The following is a 23097-nucleotide window of genomic DNA, read 5'->3' on the forward strand; positions in this document are numbered from 1 at the left end:
CTTCAGCATCCGTCCCTCGCAGGCTGCAAGTTCCTGTCTCTATCCCTCCTTCACATCCCCATTAGAAATCCTGCTCCAACAATTCTGCAGCCATCGAGATGTGGCACAAAGGTGTGGTCAGAAGCAAAGTGCAGAGCAGTCGCACTCTGCAGGGCTGTCCTAAAGCCTGTCCTCAGGATCGTGTAGCCTGTATCAAAGTCCTGGGAGCTTCCGGGGTCAGCTCCACCTGATTATCTGTACTGCTCCAGTGTCCTTCCTTAGAGTGTAAGTCACAACTAAGTCTAGCACTTTTTAGGTAAAGTTTATTCTTCTAAAATGGCCTTACATTACCTTGGCCCTAAAGCCAAGCTTATCCGCTAGGATTTTGCTCCATTTTGTAGTGTCTCTTGTAAGGTACAGAACAAAGCCTAAATAGTCTATTTAAATAGTCTATCACAATGTGACCATAAAAAAACCAACAAGCAGAAGCCCTCTTAATCTAAGAATGAAATAGAAGCAGACTGGCAAAGGTCAAAGCTGTCTTATCGACTAGGTTAGAGTAGCTCCTGTGAACCTAAAATTCTGACAGTGGCCACTGAAAGGGTGTATAGCTTTGAACTTCACTGGACTCCAGAAAACCAAAGTCCTTGCCTCTGACTGGAACTTCCAATCTGTCTGGTTTGGTAAGAAGATTGGTAAGATGAAAGCATGAACCAAAGAAAAGAAAAAGAGGGAAAAAGGGAGGGAGGGAAGGGAGAATGGACAGGGAAATGAATCTACATGGGCATACGTGTGTGTGCATACACACAGGCACACATGTACACATACACCTGTCTCTATCAATTTACTAAGATACATCGGGATGGGATGCACCCAAGTATTCCCAATTAAACAGTGGCACAAGGAAAGGACCAGCAGGATACAGAATCTTGTCCCAGCTGGGCGACTAACCAGCTCAGTCATTTTGGACACATCATTTCAGTTCTGTGGCTTTTCAGATTTCCAATTTGAAAAATTATCTAAGATCCATTTTCAGATCTAAGATTCTGTGTCTGCACAATACTATGGACTATGTGTGTGAAATATTCCTGGGACAGGATTAAATCCTAACACTTATTCATCTATTTTAAACAGGACTGAGTAATAAAAAAGAGAGCCACTGTTAGAAATTCATGTTTACCTACTATCATCATTATTACTTTTCCTCATCTTCAATATTGTTGCTATTTCTTTCAATTCCATACATTTACCTCCCCTCCCAACCTTCACATGAAGCCATTATTACCTTGGTCTATATCTAAGGTACATTAAATTTTGAAAAAATGTAAACTGTTCCTTTAAAATATCTAAAAAGACCTTGTTCTCAAAGTTCCATAGAAAGGAAATGATTTTTTAAAAATCTAACAGTTAACAGACCTCACTAACCTGACTTCCTATCACATAAGTGAACCTTATAAAGCACATCAAACCTAGAGGCACATACAGACCGAGTAAAGCGCCCCATCAGATATTTAAGGAATGCAAGTTCTGGGTTCTTTCCTTCCAATATTTCCGGTGGAAAGAGGTTGCAGAGACCCCACGCTGACTTTGCACAAGGAAATCTGGCTCTGCTCAAATGCACGCTGAGACCACCAAGACAGAATCATCTGTCTGACTTCATGGGCGAGGGACCACGTTGGGAGGATAATCTCTTCTCAAGGACCCTAATCCTTATCTTGCACTTCCAGGCCTTTTGGCCACAGACCTGGCCTACAAGGAGCCTCACAAGCTGCCCCCTCTGCACGGAAACAGACAGGAAGTGTTATCTGTGGGGGTTCACAACCCTAGTCACGGCCTGCTGGTGTGCACTTGGGCCTTAAGGTTCTTCGAGAGAGGCAGCTTCTTGTGTGCAAGCTCTGGTAAAAATCAAAGTCAGTGACAAGTGTTAATCTCACTGGAGGAGGAGGTGGGCCTCCGCTCTGCTCCTGCTCTGAATGCTCACCGCCCGGTCAGAGCAGCCCTTCTTAGATTAAAAAGAAGATAATCAATAAAAAGTGACCAAGTGTCTATTAATTCTAACTCACCCAGACCACACTCAGTTTCTCTATTCCAAGAAGACATTTTTTAAAGGAAGTTGTTCTCCCACAGGGGAGAACAGCCCTCCTGCAGCTGAGAAGGGACCCACCACGCTGCCCACCAGAGAAGAACTCACTCCGCCATCACACTGAGAGTGAGCGGCAGAGTCCAGAGTCCCCAAGTGGGATGCGGTGCCTCAGGAAAACTCCAGCGCTGCGCGGCTATACCCTGACTTTCCAGAAAACCTATAAATAACCTCCGAGTTGCAGCAACTTCAATAAAGCTTCCTATTTCTGTCTCTCCACCTACCAATTTTCTGAGAATTACATGCTGGGCCAAATTAATGTGAAGCCCAGGAAGCAGCATAGGGAAGCGAGGCTCCTCTGTCCCCTCAGTTCAACACACACGCCATGCTGCCTGTGTTCAATGCCCTAATGAATGGGCAGCTCTGCCCGATGACAACGTGGTCCACTACTCCACATAAACCAGGTACCCCAACCTGCCAGATGACAAGGGATCCCTCTCTCTCAGAAAGTCTCAGACCAAACTCAAGGACAAACGGTACTAAACTGTGGACTTCGAACTACAAATCTGAACCCTCTTAAGTCAAAGAGCTTGCTCAGCTAAAAATCGAAGTCCTGATGGGATTATATGTTAACCAGGAATCTATAAAACACAATCTGTCATATTTTATTTTTGCATTCCATCCTGAAGGAATTGACTGGTAAAGACAGAGCAGCCATCATTGAATGACGGAGAAATGGCACTTCCTTGAGACACCAAGAAAAAGCAATCCATATAATCAGCTTTTGAAGAATTTTTAATTCATAAAACGCAGCAGGCAACTCCAAAAATTCACCATGAGGTGTTTGAAGGCATACAGACACTTAAATTCATAGCTAATAACTCTCTGATGCACAACAATGTGTGCAGCCTAAGTACGAAATAATCTAAAACAAAGATAAGTCAGCACACAAAGAGATGTTGCCAGAGGAGGCTTTTGGAAAAACATTTATATCTCATGTATAAAATTAAGTCTCAATCCCAGGAGCGGAGAAATAAACACGGATAAGCTTACCTTTGCCAAAACTTTGGATGTCGCCAGTTTTCCTCAGGGTCCCTGGGTTAACAGGAAAAGTTTCCCGTAACTAGAATCCACATACACGTCCCCGGACTCTCTTCCCCCGGCCCATGGCAAGCCAGGAAGCAGCGTCTAACACTTCAAATGCTCGGCCGTTAAGAGCTAAAAACGGATCCTGTGCAATGCTGGATATATTTTTGTCTGCTAGCTACACACCCTCATCATGTTCAATTTTTTCCATTGGTGGAACAGTATGAGGCAGACTTAACCAGAAAGTGGTTTTCCAAGGGCTGCCTGAAGCGATTAGCCGGGACAGCCTGCCACCAGGTCTGAGACTGGGCTGGTGTGGGCCTGCATTCCACAGTTACCACCAAAGTTCCACAGGAACCGGCTCCAGGGTTTGCTGAATAAAGGCTGACTCACTTGAAGGGAGACTCAGCTTCTTTTTTAAGCCCTTTAGCAGCAGGAACACACACCTACCACCCTGTGCTTAGGGTGGTAGTAAACATTCTGCCCCCAAAACCACAGCTGGAATGTTATGCTCATAAAACCCCTGCCTCCAGAGAGACCCTGAAGTTATTTAATGATTTGCAAAATAGCGGGTACACACTCACCCTATTTCCTTACTGGAATTATTTCATTTTTAAGTTAGCTGAACTACAGTGTCCTCCTACATTCAAAGTCCTTGTCACCTTATTTGACTGAGAGTCCTTGTTAGTGCTTAATTTTACTAAAAATTTTACTAAAAACAAGCACTAAATTACAGTGAATTAAAGTTATTCACCAGAATCTCAGAGTGTTTTATCTTTTGAGGAAAGACCTTAAATATAAAAAATACCTGAAAGATAAAGCAACATTTTCAGATAATTTTATATTAGTTTTTTTTCTTCTTTTGGTGGGGGAAGGGGGTTGCCAAGTGAAAGAACAGGATCACACCTGAGTAGATTTTTGTTTTTGTGTTTGTTTCGCAGTAGTGGGGATTGAACACCGCCATGTCTACCTCTGAGCCGCATCTCCAACCCTTTTGATTTTGAGATGGGGTATCACTATGTTGCCCAGAGTGTCCTAAAACTTGTGATCTTCTTGCCTCAGCCTCCCAAGACGCTGAGATTACAGGCATGTGCCACCATGCCCTGCTCAAAATTTTTGATGTTATATTCTACATATAACAGTTTAATCAGAAATTTTCAAGATATACATATACTTAGTGAGCAGAGACACAAGTTATCCTGGATAAACACACAAGAGCTTTGTAAGCAGATATTTTCATTATTTTAAAACAGTGAATGGAACTACATATGTAAAAGGCAAGATTCTTACTTCATATGAAAGACCAGATTATACGAAAGACAGATAAGTTAACTCCTCGGTGTGAAAATGTATCTTTACATACTCACGTATACACCTATACATACAGATGAACACAGTAAAACAGGATTTTTTTCCATTTATAGTTTAATACATGCTTGAAGGGATGCTTTCTAATCTTAATTGTCAAATAAAAGCCATTAAATAAGATCATCAGTCTAATAATTATAAAATTTAGTCTAACTGCCACAAAAATGCAAAAGTGAACACAGAACCAAGGAATTTTTAGCACTGGTGGAGCAAAACTGCAAAGTTCCCTATTCGAACTCCCTCCCTTTACAGATATAGAAGCAGAGACCTTAAGTGAGTACAGGAAGTCAAAGAGCTGGTCAGCTGCGGGCAGCAGAGCAAGGACGTACCACCCCAGTGACCACAAGCCCTGGGACCAAAGTCAGAAGGTTGTCATGGAAACCAAGTCACATAACATAAAATGTGGGAATTTCCCAAATGTTAACTGGACGTGTATGTTTATTAACAAAATACTCTAGGTAAATATGAAGTTGTAAGAATTCTGCTAAGTCACTGAGATCCTGTTGCTTTATACCCAACAGTGTCATTTCTGTTAAAGAAAAAAAAAAAGTAATATAAAATTCCAGCTAGCATAAAAGAAAGCCTTCCATGAAACTTTGAAACATGGAAGGACTCCTAAATATGAATAGGAGAAAATTATACCAGAGGGAAGAAGGAAATTTAAAAGGATTATGTTTCTAAGGTTGAAAAATGTTTCAGAAGTAACACACTTGCATGTCCACACTCTACTGTGCTTATTAATTTTCATAAGACAACTCTGACCTTTTCATATCTGTTATATGAAGATCCCTCTATGCTGGAATCTCCAGTAAGAATGAACTACCTCCAACATTCCTCAGACATTTCCAATGGATTGGCATTTATCTGGTCTATTTCTTATTACTGAGGTCACCAAATAATTTAACTCTGTGAATTTATAAAGTCACTTGGGGATTCAAACTATGCAAAAAGGTTTTTCAAATTCTTTAGACTTTGCCCAACCTCATAAAATACTCTCAATTTAGTTCTCCACCCTACAATTCCAAAAACCAGCATACTTTCAAATCATAAAACTAGACTTGATCTTTTTAATGCTTTATTCTGAGATAGCAGGACATATGTGTTAACAAGCATCTAAAATTAAATTCCTTGGCAAAGATCTGAGAAACATGTAAATTACTACTTAGGAAGTGTTCAATTTTGAAGCATTCAATACAAATGGCACGGTTAGAAGCAAGTATAGCAAAGTGTTAACAATTATAGAATTTAAGTGGTGGGTTTATGAGTGTTCTCTGTACATTTTTTTTTTGTACTTTGGCAAATTTCGTTAATGATAGGTTGGGGAAATGGCATACAGGTGCACCCCACAATCGGTCAGTCGTAACACCAGGTTTTACTCTACACCTCCTCAAGCCTGAGGAGTCCCTGCCGACCCAATAGTCCTAAAGGACAGGATTATCCTACGCTGTGTGTGCACATGTTCATAAAGGCATGCTCCAGAGTATTTCTGTGTCTATCCGGAGGAGAGCTGGAAGATATAGAAAGCTGAATTATGGCTTAGGAATACCCCCAGAATTTTTAAAAAATATCTGAAGACTAGGGATGTAGTTCAGTGGTATAAAGCTGACCCAGCACATGTGAGGCCCTGGGTTCAATTCCCAGCACCACACACAAAATATTTTTTGTTCAGGACCACTATCATATAAAATCATAATTAATAAAAAATAAGAGTGCTGTAGAAATATCTCAGGCTTCAAAACCAGTGTAACTGGGCCAGCAACTGATCTCTTAGTAACTTCAATGTTGTCTGAAATCCATTTTCTTTTTTTTTTTTTAATTTGTTCTAATTAGTTATACACGACAGAATGCATCTTGACACATCATACATATAAATGGAGTATGACTCCTCATTCTTCTGGCTATACATGATGTAGAACCACAAATATGGTGTAATCATATATGCACAGAGGGTAATCATGTCTGATCTATTCTATTATCCTTCCTACCCCCATACCCCTCCCCTCCCTTCACTCCCCTCTACCTAATCCAAAGTACCTCGATTTTTCCTGAAACCCATTTTATAATCATAAAATGGGATTCATAATAGTGTTTACCACAAATAAAAATATAAATAAATGCACTAGTCTATAAATAATTCAAGAAAAACTGACATAAAAAGACAATTTTTTGGCAGTGGTGGGCATGGAACCAGGGCCTCATGCATGCCCAGCAAGTGCTCTTCCACTGAGCCACATCCCCAGTCCAAAAAGACAATCTTAGAAGCAATATGAGCTGTCAGAAATACCTCTCTGCTTAGAACTCAAGAAGCTCCGCCCCTTTACTCCACACCTTTAGGGTCAAACAGAACAGTACACATCCCACTAACCATCTTTCTTATTGTTAATGTACACTCAATTCTTAGTTAAAAGAAGAAGACAACCACGAGGACAATAGCAATGAACAAAGATTACAAATCTAAATTACTTTCACCCAAACAGAAACCCAAATGATAACATAATGGCTCACACATCAGCATCAACCTGTGAGGCAATTACCCCTGTGAGCGAAAGAGGCACTGCTCTCCAAAGAAAAGTCGTATGTCAAACAGCGTGGGCTGAGACACGGTACCAGAGACACCATTGCAAAAATGTCCTGGATGAAGGCACCAGGAGAAAACGAGGTACAACACATTCACGTGAGGATGCTGAGAGCTTCAAACATATTTCTAGGGATGGTGATTCCGGCCCCCAAAACCTAACAGATCTGTTTCTGAAACCAAAATCTTCCAAACTAGCCCAGAGAACACAGCAAGAGCATGCCCAGCTGGTCTTCACACCTAAACCTGGCATGGTCTGAAGGTTTACCTCCCAGGTGGGAAGCTAAAAACACATAAATGGACAGTTGACACATACGGTTCATCTGCCACTCAGTCATTATCCCCAGGAAGCTAGCCAAACCCCCCAGGGCCTGGACAGTAGAGTCCCTTGGGCCTGCCTTTGGTTATTGCTTTGTGACTCTGTATGTGTTAGTGTCTGCTACAGTTTAGATATGAGGTATCCACCAAGAACTCGTGTGTAAGACAATGCAAGAATGTCCAGAGGTGAAATGATTAGATAATGAGAGGTGTAACCTATCTGGTGGATTAATCCACTGATAGGGATTAACTGGGTGCTAACTGCAGATCGGTAGGGTGCAGTTGGAAGAGATAGGTTGCTGGAGGTGTGCTTTGGGGTTTATATCTTGTCCTGATTAATGGCTTCCAGAATGCCATGTCCTGAGCTGCTTTCCTCCTCCACATCCTTCCGCCATGATATTATGCCTCACCTTGGGCCCAAAGCTATGATATCACCTGACCATGGGCCAAACCGCTGAAACTGTGAGCCAAAATAAACTCTTCCTCCCCGACATTGTTCTTGTAGCTATCCTGGTCACAGCGACACAACAACATCTCTGAGACTTGGTTTCTTAACCTATAAAATGCAGGTAATGTTACCTGCCTCCCAGGGCTACTGTAAGGATTGAGGAAAATAACAACTGTTCAACTTAAGACCTTGCTGAGAATGTAAACTCCATAAATTAGTTTCCTTATTAAAATCATTAACTGTTAAAAGTCTTTTACTTAAAAAGTTGCGCGGTACCTGGTGACTACCGGTTACACATCTGTTGAGAGAACGCATGAACGAACAAGCAAGCGAGCAAGTGAACGGGTGGGTGGGATCTCACCGTGCTGGGGGCAGGATGGTGAACATGAAGGAAGGACAGTGTTGGCTGCGGTCCAGGTCTTTGTGTCAGAAGCTATTTGATCCTTTTATTTAAAATATGACACCCCACATGTGGTCACTGCCTATCAGGCAAAACTGTCACAGTGTTTCTGCTGCCAGCTCCCCAGCCCTTCTCGGGGTGACTCCCACAGAGGCTGCTTCAGTCTCAGAGGATGCCTAAGCAGCAGCCGGGTGCTTCTGCAGCACCAAGGTCACACTGCGAAGCCCCAAACCCATGTGCCCGCCTCCTGTGCTACAGGAGCCTCACGGCAGAAGTTCTAGTCTCAGTCTCTGTTCTTCTTACAAACCTTTTCCTGAGATGAAGGCTATCCTCAGCAATTCTAGGCTGTTAGAAGATGCATCCCTCACAAATGCCGGTGAAGAAAGCAGAGTCCAGTGGGCCCAGTTATAAACTCAGTCCTTAGTATGATGTGATTCAGACAAATCCAGACAGGCCCTCAATATAACAAAACGCACAAGTAAACATACTGTGTTAGTAACTTTGCTTCTCTTCCTTACCACTATCAGGAAGGAATGCTGGCAAGCCTACCCATCCCCTGCATGGAACGCTTTTCCCTAAAATCATGTACCATTTTTTTCTTTGGGGGGGGGAGGGGATTGCAGGCAGACCCCACCTTAAACGGCTAAGTACCGCTTCTGTGGACCTGTACTATACCATCATTAAAACACTTCTAAGCACTCGACGGCTATGTCTTAAATGAGAACAAAATAAAGAGAAAAACAGACCTGTAACATTTTTAAAAGCAAACTGGAGATGTCTTCAAAATCAGTTAGTCAATTTTAAGAAAACTCAAACAATACTAGTGTGGTTATGTCTTAAGGCCATAAAAAAAATCTAAATCTCATGACATAAGCTTTTCTAAATGTTTCAAAGCCATCAAATGTACAAAAATATCTTAAAGGAATCAATTATCATGGAAATGAGAGGTTTTATAGAATAAATATTTACAAAGTCCAAGGATAACTTACGTAACAAGCAAGCTCCAGTAATTTAACCATAACTTTTACAAGAATAAGCAAATATTAAGTGACATAAAAGTCAAGATTTAAAACTTTTTATAAAAGTCCTTTATTGTGATTTTTATCTGTAAGTCAGTCATTCCATCAAAATTAAAAATACTTTGACAATTCATAATGAATGAGTGCTTAAAATCCTAAATTTTTGAAATTTCATAGAATGCTTTGTAATAAGTAATTGGTGATATCCTAAGTAAATGAAGAATGCATATTAAAAATCATGCTGCTAAAACGAAACCTACAGAGATGAGTTTCAGAGATGATAGAACAAAAATTTTGGTAGAAAAAAAATAATTCAGAAAATATGCTTGTAAAACCCTGGCTTAGAAATATTAACCACTAGATACATTTGTTTACAACGTTTCTGAAGGATGATATGAGAACAGGTGAGAAAGTACAAGTCATCTGCTCATCTGCTCGGACCTTAACGTAATTTAACACGTTATATCCAACCCCTCAGTCAGCTCTCAGTATTTTCCTTTATGGACTGAAGCTATTTAAGCTGAAAGGTTTCTAATAAGTTTAATTCTCAGAATAATTGAATCTAAGTTTCTGAAGAGACCAGAGGGGTCATCTATTAAGCCCAACCTTCCTTCTAATTTGAGAACCTCCTACAGCACCCAGACAGAAGGGCCACTCTCTCACTTAAATACACGAAATGAAGGGCGGTTCACAGCTTTGTTAGCGATGAAATAACCACTTGGTTAAATAACCAGTTGGTAGAAGGGAACTCCCTCCAGCAACATTGATCAGTCATTCGAGAACTTCCATTCATTAATTTCTTTCTTTCTGCCTTTGTCAACACATGTCCTGTTCCACACATCTACCCTCCCACACAAACGCACAACCAGAGGCAGATCCCTGGATCCTCCCTCAGCTCTGCGCCCTCCTGCTGTCCCTCACCAGGAAGCCAGAATCACAAAACAAACGAACAAAGCCAGATGACGCTCTTCCCTAGAAATCAGAAGGCACAGAGTAGAGTGCTGAGCCTTCATTCAGTCTGTGGCCCAGGAAGCACAGAGTTCACTCTCTTGCTACAGGCCCATGAGGATTGGGGTTCCCTGGAGGAGGCAGAATGGAACCTAGTTCCAGGGTCCAAACAGGTATGCAAATTATATGCTGTTCCCATTTACAAAGCCAGTAGGCCCAACAACTGAGGTTAGGGAAGGCAAAGAAGCTGCGCAGTCAGGCAATGTTCTCCACGTGCAGAGGACTGAAGGAAAGGAAAGGAGTGGTCTGAAGGCAGAGGGAAATGTAACTGTCACACTCGAAGACCTCTAGGGCCATTAAAAATGTGGGCAGGGAGCAGGCCTGAGTATGCAGCCTTAGGGCACACAAACCACTTGTCTGCCAATCAGACTTGTACCAGGGTTAACACAGGTACACACACCAATGTTCTCTCCTGTTTTTCTTTAAGTCAGAATTTCTGGAAATAGTTTTCCCACTACTAATACAGAAATCAATTTTTTAAAAAATGGTTTTTTTTTCCAGCTTTCTTCTAATTCTAAGATAGAACAAAAAAAGTGAAAGAAAAATAGCAACCCAATATTTGCTGTTGGGAAACTCCATGGAGGGGCAGAGACTGGCAAGCTGGCCCATGTGTGACCCAAAAGAAGACCAGGAGCTACCCAGCTCCAGCTGCTCACAGCCTCCTGGGAGGCAGAACCCTCTGTGCCAGATAAGTCGCTTTTTCATTGTTTTGTTTTGTTGGTGCTGGGGATTGAACCCAGGGGCACTTTACCACTGAGCTCTTTTTATTTTTTATTTTGAGACAGGGTCTCGCTAAGTTGTTTAGGGCCTCGCTAAGTTGCTGAGGCTGGCTTCAAACTTGTGATCCTCCTTGTTGCAGGTATGAGTTGCTGGGATTACAGGTATGCACTACCATACCTGGCCAGATGAATCACATTTTAAGAAACACTGAAAATGCTGCTTGTAGGTACAGTTTTCAGTTTTTAATCATAGCAACTAAATTCAATTTCCTTAACATGCTTGTCAAGGATACATTTTGCAGGCCAAGCAAAAGTTATCCACAGCCAGAACCAGATGGAAGCCCATCAGTTTACAACCTCTCGCAAATAACAAAGCACAAACAGGAAAACTGTCAATCTTGGAAAATATTTCAAATGAAAACAATTCACTGTTCCAACTCCCTGACTTAAGAAGGCTCGATTCTGACCCTCGAAGAACATCCATGTCCACAGGACCAACCTAACTAAGGTGACCGGATGTGCAGGCAGGGCTCTGGAGAGGGGCCGTTCACAGAGAAGAGGCACTGAAAAGGACCGTAAGAGCCAGACCCTCTGCCATCCTGGTGAATGGAGGGACCTCTCTACACAGCTCTTGCCCTCCAGCCAACCAGCCTCCAGACCCCACGACACTGAGAACCTCAGCTCTGCACAGGGCCCCCCCCACCTCTCCACAGCTCAGTAGGAAAGTCTCTCCTCATGTGAGTGAAACCCAACTGGCCTCCTCTCTGCTGTCCAGCACGCACAGCCCAGGCACACGGCATGGCTCCTTTCCCTCTCAGAAGCCCTCCCAAGCACTTCAGGTAGAAACAGGGCCCCCTCAAAGCTTGCTGCACCACTGTGCACAAAGGGGACACCATTTCCACAACTCCTTCTGGACATCAATGGGCAGCGTAAACCCAAGGTCTGGAGAGAAGGAAAGGAACACCTGCAGCGGTCAGGTGGATGCAGCGCCAGAAGTGGGACATACTGTCACGTTTACTTCCCGCAGCATTCCTCTGTGGTCTGTGCTTCTATCACTAACCTGCAGAAGAAGAAACTGAGGCCAAGTGAACCAATTTGCTAAAGACCATAAAACTGCTAGAGCTGAAAAACTCAAAGCAAGTCTGTCTGAGAACAGAGACAACAGTATCGTCATACACAGAGAAAATGACGAATCTGCTATCGGCAGTATTGTTATGACTTATTGGAAGTATAATTTAATATGAACTGCATCTGTTCTTTCAGCTGATCTCAGGAAAGACTATCGTTTTCAACGCAAAACAAATCTTCAACACAAACAAAACAAATGCACGGACTTCTGATGAAGAGTACCCAGATATAATTTTTAAAACTCAGTTGGCATAGTAAATATATAAAACTCTGAGAATATACTAAATAGAAAAAATTCATGTCATATACAGTCACATATTTAATTATAAATACTCTTATTGGGGCTGGGGAGATAGCTCAGTTGGTAGAGTGCTTGCCTTGTAAGCACAAGGCCCTGGGTTCGATCCCCAGCACCCAAAAAAAAAAAAAAAAAAAAAAAAAAAAATACTCTTATTATGAGAAAAATATTTGTATTACGCCCATTTTAAGAAGAAACCGAGGCACCAAGAGGTTAAATAACCTGCCCGAGATCACAAAACCAGGAGATGCTAGAGATGAGAATTCAAAAAACTCAGTCAGACTCCAAAAAAATCTAGACTTTAGGTTCTTCGTTAAAACATAAACACCTTTCCAAGGCTAATTAGATATTTCTTTTGATTAACCCAATGTAGGTGATCAAAAAGATCGAACCAAAGTTACCAGTTATCATCAGTATTTCTAGCTTTCACATGTAGTATACTTGCAAATCCCCAGGAAAGTTAGCTTCCTGTTTAGAGGTAACATAAGGTCAGACTCAATAATAATCTGCTCCAGTCTGGTGCTGGGTTGCCATGCATCCTCAATGACCCACAATAAGGAATCCACACTGGTCTTCTCCCCTCAGTCAAAAAGCTACCCAGGAATGTGGCAATCCATCAGAGATACAGACTGACGCGGACTCTTGCAGCCTTCAACTTACCCACAGAGGAGGTGTGGACAGAACACACTTGAGGCACTCATTCATTCCTCCATCCAGAAGGAGCTGGCTAAGAGGAATCTTTGTCATTCAAATACGCAGCCCTGGCAAAAGAAAACAAACACACAGAAGGAGTGAGGAACAGTTTTTCAAAATTAGAATTTTATAATTAAAGTTCAATTTCTCAGCATTCTGCTGTATCTTGGGCTTGATACAAAAAGAGAGGACCTAAGAGAAATCAAAGGGCAAGTGATTGACTATAAAGAAAAACAAAGGGATCTTCCTGAATCCTAAGAAGCAGATTTATTGCTTCATCCAATCATTTTGCATGGCCAAATCATTTTATAAATAGGTATAGATGGAGAAAAGAGAGCAATTGAAAGAGGAAAGACAGAGACAGGGGACAGACAGAAGAGAGGGAGAAAATAGGAAGTCAGGAGATAGGTAGACAGATAATAAAGACAGGTCAATAGAAAAGAGATAGCTATCCACAGGCAGGCGATAGGTAGATAAACGATACAGACAATAGATAGACTGATAGATTAGACAGATGGACAGATGGGCAGGCAGGTTGAGCCTACCATGACCAAGCCACTACTCCCTGAGTTGGAAATAGAAATGTGAATAAGAAAGTCTCTGTTCCCATTGAGATTCATTCAAATGGGGAAAAGCAGTCAAAATAAATAGAAGGGAAAAAATATGGGAAAAAAATCTGAGTGAGACATGCAGTACAGAGACAGATGGGTAATAAGACAGTGAGTGACAAATGGCTAATTTAAATCAGGAAGCAGCTCTCTGAGATGGTGAGCAGGCCTAGGTAGGGAAATGATCCCCTCCAGAGAGAAAGACCAGCCAAGACCCTAGTAAGAACCAGTATGTCTTAAAGAGTCATGGATTCTGCAGCAGAATTCAAATGCAAATGAGTGGGGTCAAAGGAGCAAGTCTCATTACTCATTAAACAGGTCCAAGTCCTCTCAGACTATGGCGAATAACCCCTCCCTCCTATGTTTGATCTGCTCTCCAGGGACATAAGAAAATGCATGGACCCATTAATCAACATGCCAGAAAGTACTTCCCTTTTTTCTTTTTATTGTTTTAAAGGTGAAACATATTGTTCTCCGTGAAAGGGGTCTTCTGTCTTTTTATAAGACATGATATCAACTCTAAGGCATATACGAGATATAGATGGAGCATTCCTTGTCCAAAATGTTTGGGACCAGAAACATTTTAGATTTCAGAGTTTTTCAACTCTTGGAATATTTGCATAGACTCTATCATGTGAGCAAACCTGTTTCAAAAATTCAAAATCCTACATGATCCCAAATCCAAAACTTCTTGAGCGCCCACAGGACAATCAGAAAGTTTCAGATGGTAGAGCTTATCCGATTTCTAATGTGCAGATTGGGGTGCTCACACTGTACCTCATGTTGGCAGTAATGATGTGCTGTGTAGCCACAGTCCTTGATAGAGGACACTGACATTGGAAGCGGCAGATGGACATTGCCATGCACACCAAAGCTTCCATACGACCAGCTGAGCGAGCTTAGTCCAATCATTTAGATCACCTGAACGTCTGGTTCTCCAACTATAAAATGGAAATGATGTTACCTACCTTACAGTGTTCTTCTAAGTATTTAATGCAAGAATGCATAAAAAGTACTTAATAAAGTGGGCCAGTCATGTGAAATGTTCAGAACAGCAATAAACCACCCTTGGACTCTGACTGTAAATAGTCACTGCTGGAAACTGCTTGGTGATCAGGATTCAAGCTGTGGAAGCACACCTTACAACCAGGCGTGGTGGAGGTGGCGATTTTCCAAGTATCAGAATAGTGTGGACCTTTTAAAACCACCTCATTCTCTCACCCTACAGGTGAGAGCTGAAAGTTGCAACAGAGAGCCTGATTTGCCCACGATGACATAATTAGTTCAGAGGAAATTTTCAGAAATCTGATCTGTTTAGTTAAGAACACCTCAGAAGAAAACATCTCACATTGACAAGAAATTTTAATTCACTTTATTAATTCAGTATAGATGAAAAATATTTTTAAGTTATAAATAAGAGTCAATCTAAATATATCACTGATAATATTTGGAAAAATCCCTGCAAGAGACTCATCTCATAGAAAAAGACATCCACAGACTAAAGGTGAAAGGATGGGAAAAAAACTACCACGCACATGGACTCAGTAAAAAAGCGGGGGTTTCCATCCTTATATCAGATAAAGTGGACTTCAAGCCAAAGTTAGTCAGAAGGGATAAAGAAGGACATTTCATACTGCTTAAGGGAACCATAAATCAGGAAGACATAACGATAGTAAATATGTATGCCCCAAACAATGGTGCATCCTTGTACATCAAGCAAATCCTTCTCAATTTCAGGAATCAAATAGACCAAATACAATAATTCTGGGTGACTTTAACACACCGCTATCACCACTGGATAGATCTTCCAAACAAAAACCAACCAAAGAAACCATAGAACTCAATAACACAATCAATAACCTAGACTTCATAGACATATATAGAATATTCCATCCATCAATAAGCGAATTCACTTTCTTCTCAGCAGCACATGGAATCTTCTCGAAAATAGACTATATGTTATGCCACAAAGCAGCCCTTAGGAAATGCAAAAAAATAGAGATACTGCCTTGTGTTCTACCAGATCATAATGAACTGAGAGTAGAAATCAACGACAAAATAAAAAACAGAAATTACTCCAACACCTGGAGACTAAATAATATGCTACTGAACACATGGATTAACAGAAAACATCAGGGAGGAGATAAAAAAAATTCTTAGAGGTCAATGAGAACAATGATACAACATATCAAAATCTCTGGGACACTACGAAAGTAGTACTAAGAGGAAAATTCATTGCATGGAGTGCATTCAAGAAAAGAATGAAAAGTCAACAACTAAATGACCTAACATTACAGCTCAAATCCCGAGAAAAAGAACAGAATAACAGCAAAAGTAGTAGAAGACAGGAAATAATTAAAATCAGAGCTGAAATCAATGAAATTGAAACAAAAGAAACAATTCAAAAAATTGACAAAACAAGTTGGTTCTTTAAAAAAGTAAACAGAATAGACAAACCCTTAGCCACACTAACAAAGAGGAGAGAAAAAACCCAAATTACTAAAATTCATGATGAAAAAGGAAATATCACAACAGACAACACTGAGATACATAACATAATGAGAAACTACTTTGAAAATCTGTATTCCAACAAAATAGGAACTACCGAAGACATTGACAAATTTCTAGAGACATATGCTCCTCCCAAGCTGAACCAGAAGGACATACACAATTTAAACAGATCAATATCAAGCAATGAAATAGAAGAAGCCATTAGAAACCTACCATCCAAGAAAAGCCCAGGACCAGACGAATTCTCAGCCAAGTTCTACAAGACCTTCAAAGAAGAACTCATTCCAATACTTCTCAAAGTATTCCAGGAAATAGAAAAGGAGGGTACCCTACCGAACTCATTCTATGAAGCTAATATCACCCTCATACCCAAACCAAAGACCTATCAAGGAAAGAAAATTTTAGACCAATATCCTTGATAAATATAGATGCAAAGATCCTTAACAAATTACTGGCAAACCGTATCCAAAAACATATTAAGAAAATTATGCACTACGATCAAGTGGGGTTCATCCCTGGAATGCAAGGATGGTTTAACATCCGTAAATCAATAAACGTAATCCATAATGTCAATAGACTTAAGGATAAGAATCATATGGTTATTTCAATTGATGCAGGAAAAGTGTTCAACAAAATACAACACCCCTTCATGCTCAAAACACTAGAAAAAATAGGGATAGTAGGAACATACCTGAACATTGTAAAGGCTATTTATGCTAAGTCCATGGCCAACATCATTCTTAATGGAGAAAAACTGAAACCATTCCCTTTAAAAACGGGAACAAGACAGGGATGTCCTCTTTCACCACTTCTATTCAACATTGTCCTCGAAACTCTAGCCAGAGCAATTAGACAGACTAAAGAAATTAAAGGGGTACGAATAGGAAAAGAGGAACTTAAGCTGTCACTATCTGCTGATGACATGATTCTATATTTAGAGGATCCAAAAAACTCCAGAAAACTTCTAGACCTCATCAATGAATTCAGCAAAATAGCAGGCTATAAAATCAACACACATAAATCTAAAGCACTTTTATATGCAACCGACGAAACATCTGAAAGGGAAATGAGGAAAACAACTCCATTTGCAATAGCCTCAAAAAAAATAAAATACTTGGGAATCGATCTAACCAAAGAGGTAAAAGATCTCTACGATGAAAACTACAAAACATTGAAGAAAGAAATTGAGGAAGACCTCAGAAAATGGAAAGATCTCCCATGTTCTTGGATAGGCAGAATTAATATTGTCAAAATGGCCATACTACCAAAAGTCTTCTACAGATTCAATGCAATTCCAATTAAAATCCCAATGATGTACCTTACAGAAATAGAGCAAGCAATCATGAAATGCATCTGGAAGAATAAGAAACCCAGAATAGCTAAAGCAATCCTTAGCAGGAAGAGTGAATCAGGGGGTATTGCAATCCCAGAACTTCAACTATACTACAAAGCAATAGTAACAAAAACAGCATGGTATCGGTACCAAAATAGACAGGTAGATTAATGGTACAGAATAGAGGGCACGGACACAAACCCAAATAAATACAATTTTCTCATACTAGACAAAGGGGCCAAAAATATGCAATGGTGAAAAGATAGCCTCTTCAACAAGTGGTGCTGGGACAACTGGAAATCCATATGCAGCAGAATGAAACTAAACCCCATCTCTCACCCTGCACAAAACTCAACTCAAAATGGACCAAGGACCTCAGAATCAGACCAGAGACCCTGCATCTTATAGAAGAAAAAGTAGGTGCAAATCTGCAACATGTCAGCTTAGGATCAGACTTCCTTAACAGGACTCCCATAACACAAGAAATAAAAGCAAGAATCAATAACTGGGATAGATTCAAACTAAGTAGCTTTCTCTCAGCAAAGGAAACTATCAGCAATGTGAAGAGAGAGCCTACAGAATGGGAGAAAACCTTTGCCACTCATACTTCAGATAAAGCACTAATTTCCAGAATATATAAAGAACTCAAAAAACTCTACACCAAGAATACAAATAATCCAATCGACAAATGGGCTAAGGAAATGAACAGACACTTCACAGAAGAAGATCTACAAGCAATCAACAGATATAGGAAAAAATGTTCAACATCTCTAGTAATAAGAGAAATGCAAATCAAAACTACACTAAGATTCCACCTCACCCCAATTAGAATGGCGATTATCAAGCAACAATAGTTGTTGGAGAGGATGTGGGGAAAAAGGTACACTCAAACGTTGCTGGTGGGGTTGCAAATTAGTGCAACCACTCCGGAAAGCAGTGTGGAGATTCCTCAGAAAGCTTGGAATGGAAACACCATTTGACCCAGTTATCCCACTCCTCAGCCTATATCCAAAGGACTTAAAATCAGCATACTACAGAGATACAGCCACATCAATGTTCATAGCTGCTCAATTCACAATAGGCAGACTGTGGAACCAACCTAGATGTCCTTCAATTGCTGAATGGATAAAGAAACTGTGGTATATATATATATATATATATATATATATATATATATATATACAATGGAATATTACTCAGCTATAAAGAATAATAAAATTATGGCATTTGCAGGCAAATGGATGAAATTGGAGAATATCATGCTAAGTGAGATAAGCCAATCTCAAAAAAACCAAAGGATGAATGATCACGCTGATAAGCGGTTGATGACACATAATGGGGGATGGGAGGGGGACAAGAATGCAGGAAGGAGGGATTGTATAGAAGGATAAGAGGGGTGGGAGGGGTGGGGGGGAAGGAAAAAAATAACAGAATGAATCAAACACCATTACCCTATGTAGATGTATGATTACAGAAATGGTATGCCTTTACTTCATATACAAACAGAAACAACATGTATCCCATTTGTTTACAATAAAATTTTTTTTTTTAAATTGGAAAAATCAAGAATTGTCGTATTTTACTGATGGCCTAATAGTTATTTATGAGCCAAAAAACTATAAAAAGGAATATCTGCCACAATTCCATTTTTCCAGTGATGATAATATTGTGTCTTCAATCATGTTCTGTGATAGAGCTTCCATACCTTCTAAAGGCCTTGCCATTTCATGACTGTGACAGTCCCAATCACCCCCCAAAACCCAGCTTAAGGGCCTCCTCTTCTGCAAAGCCTTCCCTATCACCTGAAATTCCTCCCCCAAACTCACAGGGTCAGCCTCCCTCCACCTCCCACTCCACCCAACAGAGGCAAGTTTTACAGTGCTGTTTCCCTTCTCTCTCTTTTACTCAATTTTATTTGCTTGGAAAGTGAAGGGCTCATCTTACTGTTTACCTAGTGTCTAGCACGGCTCCTTACATGAGCTCCTTATTAGCTCATTAAGAAGGGTAGAATGAATGGGTGGACGGAGGAACTGATCATCAAACTGCTCACAGGGCGTGATTTCAGTTTAGACGAGCCTGCTTTGCCATTCCATCAGCACATCCTAAGTTAAAAATAAAGGGGAGTTACAGCTTAACTACTAACCATGTAGGATTGAAGTGATTTTAGGCAGGATTATAAAATTTGCTTAGGGAATATTGACTTCAACCCTGTTCATTTTGTACATGAAGAAAGTGAGGCCCAGAAAAGATCACTTCTATCTGTCACACAGGGAATGCAAAAGAACTGGGACTCAGATCTCCAAACAATGACATCAGTTCTGCCCCAAAGTGACAAATTAGTGGTTGCCAAGAGAATCCTTCCGTGAATTCTAGTATCTTCTTCAAAACCCTCTCCACATTCCTATGTACTCTTCTGTCACACACAGAAGTAATCTTCATCTGGCTGGGCTGCGATCCACTTCACCAAGTGTAGACAGGGTGCAGCTGCCAATGAGGGCCAAGTTTTAAGGAGAATTAGCAGTGGAAAGGTGCAGCAGCATCTCATGACCAGAGAAGGTCTCAGCAGGGCCCCTAGCATATTATCTGTGAGATGCAAGCAAATGCCGGGTAAACTACGTCTATAATAAACTACAGCCCTTCTATGTGGTTGGTTATAAGAACATGCTGTACTAAAGCAGCAAGCAGGCACCGGGTTTGACAGTTGTTCACTGATACACGTCACTCATGCCAGGCAGTCCTGGAAGCCCAGGGTGGCTGCTTGCCAGAGTGATGACACTTCAAGTCAACGTGATCACATCTTACATTTTTCTCCCTTGAGATATTTTTTTTTGGTGGGGGGGAGGGTACTAGGGATTGAACCCAGGGGCACTTCATCATTGAGTTTCATCCCCAACTCTTTTTATTTTTTGAGACAGGGACTCACTAAGTGGCTCAGGACTTCCCTACACTGTTGCTGAGACTGGCCTAGAACTTGTGATCCTCCTGAGCCACCAGGATTACAGGCATGCACCACCACACCCAGCTCCCCTTAGGTTTTCTGAGATGAAAAGGGGTTAGATTTTTACAGCGTTCAAGATTCTGCCTCCGTGCTCTCCCATGAAGCCATGATCTGCTCCTTCAGTTACATCACAAAGTATAAAAGTTAAATTTTTAAAAAAAGAGAGGACCACCTCTAAAGAAGGCACTAGTCAATCCAGAAGCCGACTGTCAAGGCCCGGACCACGTTCAGAGGCCCCGAGGCTGCAGAGCCTCCAAGGTTGAGCAAGAGCCCGCAGCAGCCAGCACAACTGTCCACGTGGCTGGTGAAAAGTTGCCAGAGAAGACAAAGGTCAGGTGTCTACTTGACCTATGCCTCCTCTAGGCAAAAAAGAACAATCCTCACTGAGAAATTTCACTCTGAGATTCACACCTTCTTCAAGATACATCCTCTTTGCAAGTCCCAACTCCAGGAACATAAAAAGGCACGTTTCTGGGTTCACTTCAGCCTTGTTACCAGTTGGGCAGCTGCTCAATCCTAGAGGCTCACTCAGTGTTTGGAGTAAGACAACATGATACGTGGGACGCTTTCCAGGCCTGGAGTGAGAAAGAGGACTCTGGTCTCCACGAACCCCTCCTGCAACCACGACCAGGTCTGTCGGGTCTGACTGAGTGACTGAGCCCTCCAGAGTCTCCACCCTCAGGGGGATGATGTGGTATCTCAGGCCCTCAGAGACTCAGGGACATAATACACAAAACCACCCTGCAACTGAGTCCCGGGCATTAGGTAAGATGACAGCATGACATGCCATCCGCCATCCGTGACAGGCTCCACCTGTCTCTCCCACCAACACTAGCACAGTATTCCTGCACAAAAAGCCAGGGGATCAGATGCTGCCCTCCACAAAGGGACACCATGTGGACTACAGAATGTGAGAGAAACCGCCATGCATGACAAAGAGATGACTAATTAGAATAAAAATAGCAAGTTTCAGTCTATCCTCCCCACCTATACACATGGAGCACAGTACTCACTACTTACTATAAACTGAGTTACAACAGGGCCCTTGTCACGAAATGGCTCATGTGAAACACGAACAGGAGGTAGAACAAGGTGTATCCATTTGGTCCCTCGTATTCCCCATGGTGGGGTCACGCCAGCCAATTTAGCTTCTGTTTACAGTAAGTCTTCCCTGGGATTCCCACAGGGGTTCATGTATCTAGAGACAAAATTCAAAAGTTAACACACTGTGGCTTGAGCACCTAATGTGCAGGGTTTACTGAGTTAATTAAATTAATTCAAGCAGTATTTGCCGAGCAATTACTCTGTTCAAGGCACTGTGCTAAGTGCCGGGGTGTGAAGGTACCTGAGAGTTTGCTTATGATTTTGCACAGACTGTGAGCAAATAAGCCATCGGTCTCTTCAGTCATCAGCCTGGATTATGGACCAGGGGGTAAGATGATGTGGAAGCTGCCCCTGTCCCAGTCTTCCAGTAGACTCAAATATGAGAATAATAAAACCCACTCAACAAAAACTGCCCACATTCAGTAGCCTTGGAAGGTCAGAACAGATCTTCCTTCCCTGGGATCCTATGAATGTTCTGGAACTGTTCTACGCATTCTGTGACACTCCTCTGGGGAGAGTGGGCAGTCCATGCTCCTTCCCTGGGATCTGCTTCAACCTTCCAGTACAGCCCATTTTGTAACCCTGCAGGAGTATCAGGGCTGGGTCAGGAAATGCCAGGAAGTTTGCCCCTGGCTTTCTTGGGGCACTTGCCTTGAAGCCCCGAGGTTTCCTATCTAGCATCATATTCAGTTTCCTTCAATAGATACCGTATCTACTTGCAGGCTTCCACCATATTTTCCAGCACATGAGCAGATACTTCTAAGCATCTCATCCTATCCCTCGCTGAGACAAAAGACATCAACTTAGCACTGGTGTCTGAACTTCAGTTTCTAGATGAGGGAGAGCCCTCATCTTCCCCCACTGAGAGAACTCAGAGGGTGATGGGGAGCAACCCTCTCCATTAGAGAACTGTGCTGCAATGATTCCTTATGGTTTCCAAATGGACCACAGCATCCATGCCCCCACTCTAGACGTACACACACTTAGTTTCAGAGGATGCTTGCATAATATTTATAACACATACCCCAGCATGCAGCAGCATGCTAGACCTGTGAAAAACAGGGACGAGGCAGACAATCCCCTTGTACACGAGACACTTAGAACCACGTGGAGCCAGAGCAGGAAATGCCAACCTCCCTCTTTCTCCTGTGCAAACACTATCTTGCCCATCTCCATTTCTATTTCTAGCCCTGTTGATACCAAGAACCATTCCATCATCATTCCAAGCATCTTTTTGAAGAGAAGAGGGAAGAAAAGAGAAATAAGATTCACAAGCAAATGTAACAGGGTGCTGGTGTGGAAGGGGTGTTACAAAGTAGCAGGGCGTCTCCTCCATCTGTCCTTTTACAGGGCATCTCTCACCTTCTCTACCTACTGAGCTGCACCAACACAATCCCCGAGCATGCCAAGGCTCCCTGTGTAAC

At 41.6% G+C, this 23097-nt stretch overlaps 1 protein-coding gene across 1 annotated transcript in view; it reads right to left on the bottom strand.

Moving 5' to 3' along the window:
* The window catches only part of Tiam2 (TIAM Rac1 associated GEF 2), a 218392-nt gene that overhangs the window by 114217 nt on the left and 81078 nt on the right, over nucleotides 1-23097 (bottom strand). Inside the window, 1 exon segment of the mRNA XM_047557396.1 lies at nucleotides 13087-13187. The gene's annotated coding sequence lies outside the window, so the exon portion shown is untranslated.

This window comes from Sciurus carolinensis, chromosome 7 (assembly GCF_902686445.1).
Source record: "Sciurus carolinensis chromosome 7, mSciCar1.2, whole genome shotgun sequence".
Classification (NCBI taxonomy): Eukaryota; Metazoa; Chordata; class Mammalia; order Rodentia; family Sciuridae; genus Sciurus; species Sciurus carolinensis.